General features: G+C 41.8%; 2 long non-coding RNA genes across 3 annotated transcripts; both read left to right on the forward strand.

The window, feature by feature from the left end:
* The first annotated feature begins 1127 nt into the window (after nt 1-1127).
* LOC127970145 (uncharacterized) lies at nt 1128-3367 on the forward strand. 2 transcript variants are annotated; one of them, XR_008156536.1, is made up of 3 exons: nt 1128-1230; nt 2264-2619; nt 2892-3367. It is a non-coding gene; the product is annotated as an uncharacterized LOC127970145 (long non-coding RNA). The 2 variants fall into 2 exon arrangements; XR_008156537.1 differs by having other exon boundaries at nt 2548-2619.
* A 193-nt stretch (nt 3368-3560) lies between these two features.
* On the forward strand, nt 3561-4582 carry LOC127970031 (uncharacterized). The gene is made up of 3 exons (XR_008156483.1): nt 3561-3915; nt 4068-4275; nt 4396-4582. It is a non-coding gene; the product is annotated as an uncharacterized LOC127970031 (long non-coding RNA).
* Nucleotides 4583-5480: the final 898 nt, after the last annotated feature.

Genomic DNA, 5480 nt, shown 5'->3' on the forward strand with positions numbered 1-5480 from the left:
GCATCACAAACCATAAAATGTAGTCCGGGTTCTGCTATGGTTTAGCTCGGTTTCCAGAGATCTGCAGCTGATTAGGGGTAGCTCGGTGGTTTGTGACTGTCTCGCAGCGCGCCGTCTTTTAAGGGGCCGTTCACATATCACGTCATTTCCAATGTAGGCGCGCGATAAGCACGCTCATAATGGAAGCAGCGCGGTGCGCGTCGCGGCGCGGTGCGCGTCGCGGCGCGACGCACTCTTTTTTTCCAGGCGCGTCCGCACCCCATCGAGTTAAAAACATCTCAACTTTTCAGAATGCCGCAAGCGCAAGAATATCAGACCTGAACCAGGAAGTTGGTCACCAGATCACACGGTAACCAGTTAAGTCGTAACCGGAGAGCGCCAAGATGTTTTCCTCAGAGGTGCTCGCGCATCGCAGTTGTGCTGCCGTGGTACACCATATCGGTTTTGAAAGGTGAACAAAGGGCCATTTAATTTGTCCTCTTTTTTTTTAAAGTATTCCCATACAGTGGTCTCTGTTTTCGTGAAAGAATGCAACTTTCTTCATTCCCAGTATGCTGTTAAGCGAGATGTAAACAAACCGTGTGACGCGTCGACGCATTTCACGCACGTCGACGTATTTTTTGTAGTCAACGTCATCGATGACGCATTGTTGCAGCTCTGCGAGGTCAGAATTACCAATATTTCGTTAACTTTAAAGGTGCCATGTGTAAAAATTGAGGTAAAAATATCCAAAAAATGACCTACACGCATCAAAAGAATGAGAAGAAATAAGGGCGATGATGTCATTAAAAAATGTCAAGTTATGGTGCTGCAGAGATCTCAACCTTAATTAGCAGTAGCATTACTAGCCCCGGCCCGACAGGTGTCGTAATACCAGTCTTGGCCATGGGAGGCGGTATGCGGGCAAAATATCCACCAGACAACCTGCAATACACGAATAACTCTCACGGCTTGTGGGCGTACCTGAATCTGATGTCAATCATGTGGAAAGTACAGCCCACTACATTTCAGAGAAGAGAGCGGAACAATGGCCGAAGCCCTTGGCAAGAGACCCCTACCACCACCACCCGCTACAGGGAAACAAACGCGATCGGAATCAAAAATCAAATCCGATAAGAAAAGGAGCCGAACCAGAGTTAATATCGGCACTGCTTTCCATCGGTGGAGACAGCTGATGGACTTGAAAGAAATGAAGTTCGACTCCGAACTTGCAACATTTCTTCTGGATTGGTAAGTAAGATGCTGTTAGTATTTCGCTAGAAGTTTGTTTTATGTTTGCGTATTTTTTTCGGGAAGTTATAACATAGAAATGTATTGAAGGCTGTTCGATAAACGTGCTAATGTTAACGATGGCTAACCGTAGCTGCGTTTGATAATTAGCTAGATCCGGTTTTCACCTGTTATCTACCAAGCTGATGCTAAAATGCAACATTACCTAAGAAGCTTGAAATGTCTTCGATGATAATGAACCCGAGATAGAGAGAGCGGTCAAGTTTTTGCTAATGAAAATCAAACTTGATATATGCTGCTAAATTAGCATCAGGCGGTGTAGCAGTCGATTCTGTTCCCCTCGGAATGTCTGTTTGCCAGGTCCGTGTAATAAACCCAACCAAATAGTTAATCAAACATTTTCCCAAAGTAGCCTAAATTCCGCGGATTTCGCTACATTCCCGCATGCAAATAAACCAAACACACCTGGATGTAAGGAAAGCAAAAGGGGACAAATTTCTTGTTACACTACACCGTTTGTTCTTTTTTTTTTAATATTCATCTTGCAGTTCTTCCATTATTTTTGTCTTATGTTTTTACATTTCAAGTTGAAAAACCTATCGTCTTAAATGTATTTTCAAGTTTAAGATTTAGGACGGTATTTTGAACTATTTGCCTTGACGTACATCCAGTCACGCTTCTTGCACACGCTAGTTCTGATCGTACGTATAGTAACTCGGCAAGTACGCAAGAATTGTAGTATCTTTGCGTAAAGGGGAACAGACATTCCGAGGGGAACAGAATCGACTGCTACACCGGGCAGCATACGTAACACTCTAAATAGAAGTGTCCCTATTTTCACTTGTATATGTGCAGCTAAGAATACTCTATCATTTTTAACTAAACTACAACAGTTTTGACGATGTTATGTAAAGTGATGAAGTAAGTTATGCATTGGCGATCGACTGGCTAGCTGATTTTGGGATCTTAGACTAGTTCCAGCATTAGGCATAACATTTGTTACTGTAGTGTTGAACTGTGTTAATTTTTTTAGGTATGAAGGACCACTGTCATCCACTCCGATGAAAAAACGGCCAGTACTGTCAGATCTCACTCTAACGAGCATCGGGTCAAGTGATTCTGATAAGGGAGTGTGCCTGGCTTGTCTCAAGTCCTACTTTGCCCATGTTTCCTCACAGGCATGTTTTACTGTGAACTAGATTCATTAGTCATTATCATGACTAATTGAAAAGTTCACATTTCTGCCACAGACCGTAATGTCACATTACCTTTTTATTCTTAGGTCCACTCATTTTTTTTGTGTTCAACCTGTTACAGAGACAAGCATACCTCAGAAAAGCCCAGCAAGGGCTCGGCAGGTGTGGAAGAATTGGCCAGGCTTGAGTGCAGGTAAGTCATAATTTGCACTGTGATTGCAGTTTCTTCTAAGAGCTTTTCAGTGTTACTACTTTTTGATTTTGTGTTAATTTAATATTCTATCTTATATAATGCTGTTTCTAAGCCTTGGTGAAATGAGCATTGGTGCAGAGGAACATCTGGATGAACAAGCCATAAATGACTTGAGGAATAGCACGTGAGTATTTTGATCAACAGAGTTGATGTTGTATCTGAAGAAGTTTATCTCAGTGTATATTATGTTATTGACTGTTTTGTCTCCTCAGGATTGACTGGGCAGTTAACCCTCCACCTGTAAAGGCATCAGATACTGATGATGAGGAGCAGGACAGCTCTGATGAAGAGTACATCCCTCCACTTTCTCTTCGGTAAGTTTCCTAATGTCTCTTGTACTGCAACTTATTACTACCATCAGGTCACAAATGTATAGCTGCACAATTCTTGGCTCACCATCTCAGCTACACTCTGGTATTCTGTTCACCTTATTCTGACACATGCATTTTTAATTTTTTTTTACTTCCTTGTATGTGTATAAACTTCCGTTATGACACTTGCCTTCATACACATCCATTCTATTTTCATGAAATGTGAAGGCAAAACTCCTCACACTAACCATTGAAACACAGGTTTTACTGATGAAAACAGCCTGGTTGTTCTGGTGACCTACTCTACAAACCTGTTTGATTATGGAGGCACAACTTTATAAAAAGACAACATGTCAGTGTCATGTCAGCCCCCCTGTTTGCATGAAGAATAAGGTTAATAGGTGACATTTTTCATGCGTCAGCTAGGATGTTGATACAAGGACTCACATGCCAGTTCTTCTCTCCACAACTTTGCGAAACAGAGTAGATCCTTCAGACACTGCCTTGCAATGAAAATGTTTGTTCACATGTTTTTGGTAACATTGCCATGTTTGTACTGTTTGACTGAAACCGGTTGGGTGGAGCTTTACCAAATGTTCCAAATTTTGATGCGCTGCCAGTAATCGGTTTGGAAGAGACCGTACACGACCTCACTGCAGATTTTGAGTCCGAACCATCTACAGATCCTGACAGCTCCACTGCCTCACCAGCTGATTCAAATGTGCCAACTCTACAGAAGGCAGAGGACATTGTTGGTGCCAAGGCATCGATTGTGTATGATGACTGCTTGAAGTACCTTGCGGCCTTTGTTACACCACCAGTGAAACAGTGCACAGCAATAAATGTGACCGGTGCAACATGCCAACACCATCCACCATTCCTGGTAAACCTCAAAGGGAAAGGCACTGCAAGCATGTTAGAATGGGTATGTGACACTTTTGTTATGACCATAACTATGTGAATGTACACTTCAAATGGACACGAACATGTACCCTTACCTCCAAATGTTTTTATGAAAAAGTTAACCGGTACAAAAACTACTATAGCTGTTATATAAGTCTTTGTTCTTATGATTAGAGCTGTGCTGATGGACACATTGTGTGGCGATGGGTTTCACAGCCCTTGATGAAGTATGGACTCCAGGCTGAAAAGTAGTGTCAGGTTTTCCTGTTTGACCAATCAATCAAGCATAATTACAAGTAAATGTTTTGTATGTTTTAGGACCTGATTTACAGTTGAGTTCACCCCATTGAAGCCAGAATTGCAGCATCCAGTGTACGCATAGGTGAGTAAAATGCACTCTTGTCAGGTTGCTTCATTTTTGTCTGACATGTAAAATGTATTGCAATCATATTGTCATTGCCTTTTGCAACTTCTTACAACTGTTCATTTCCACTTGTCACAGTAAAAGCCTCCGGCAGAGAGAAGGATTGGGACCAATGGCACACCCACCAACATTAACACTGTCCATGAAAATATGAAAATATCTTTCTTTGTCTAGGATTTAATTTTAATTCCTGTAATGTTTTTTACAGGCTGACTAAAATTTGTTATAGTTTTTGCAAGTTTTGTAAATAAAACATTGAAACCAACCTATTATCACTACCATTTCATGCTTTACCCCAGTTCTTTCATTCTATAACACATAATGTTGCAGAGTTTCAGTCTGTCTGTCCTAAACGTTATTAGAGAGTAATTCGTTCCAGACTGGCAAGAATTATTCTACTGCTTTCTTTCTTGTACACAAATGGTAAGAACTGGCCTCAGGGTCTGATTGTCAATGACGGACAGAAAGGTTTATTAAGTTTATTATTGTACCCGTTACAGTTTTACTCACGTGGTAAAAAGAACATTTTTACACACTGAATTCAGTCTTTCCAGTTTGAAAAAATTGGTTAATGCAACACAAAGTAGTGTAACAACACCATTTACAGTAAACCTTATGAAAGTTAAATAAAAATAGTTATGTAAACTGAAAGTTAAGAACAAAAAGGTAAACTAAAAGCCAGGAAGAAAACCTGTGTATTGTCCCTGAGGATCCGGAAATGTGTTCCTGATTTTACAGACACAACAACTCTGTATTACAAGTCTGTTCCCAGCTCCTAGGGACCCATGCTGCCAGTAAATGTAATGTCTATAGGCAGCATAATGAAACTCTCGGCTCTCTGACCCTGGTTCTCTGGCACGGCCAAGCCCTGTAACGTCTTCCCTATACTGGCGGTGAATACGCAGGAAGCCTCCATCCAGGCAGTAATCCCTAAAGAGTGGTAGGTTGCTAATGCAGTTGTTTGGTGTCTGGCGGCAGCATTTTCTCTCCCTGTCAGTGGGCATGTCCCTGCAGTTGTGACAGGTGCACCATGGCACCCCTGGCAGACCAGCTGATGGAGGGGGGGCATTATTCTGGCGTAATGCCAGGACGTCAAACACCAAGCCTGGTTCCCACTGTAGAATATCATTTGTGAAGGACCTCAGTTGCTCAAAGCTCAAATC

Source organism: Carassius gibelio, chromosome A4 (assembly GCF_023724105.1).
Source record: "Carassius gibelio isolate Cgi1373 ecotype wild population from Czech Republic chromosome A4, carGib1.2-hapl.c, whole genome shotgun sequence".
Lineage (NCBI taxonomy): Eukaryota > Metazoa > Chordata > Actinopteri > Cypriniformes > Cyprinidae > Carassius > Carassius gibelio.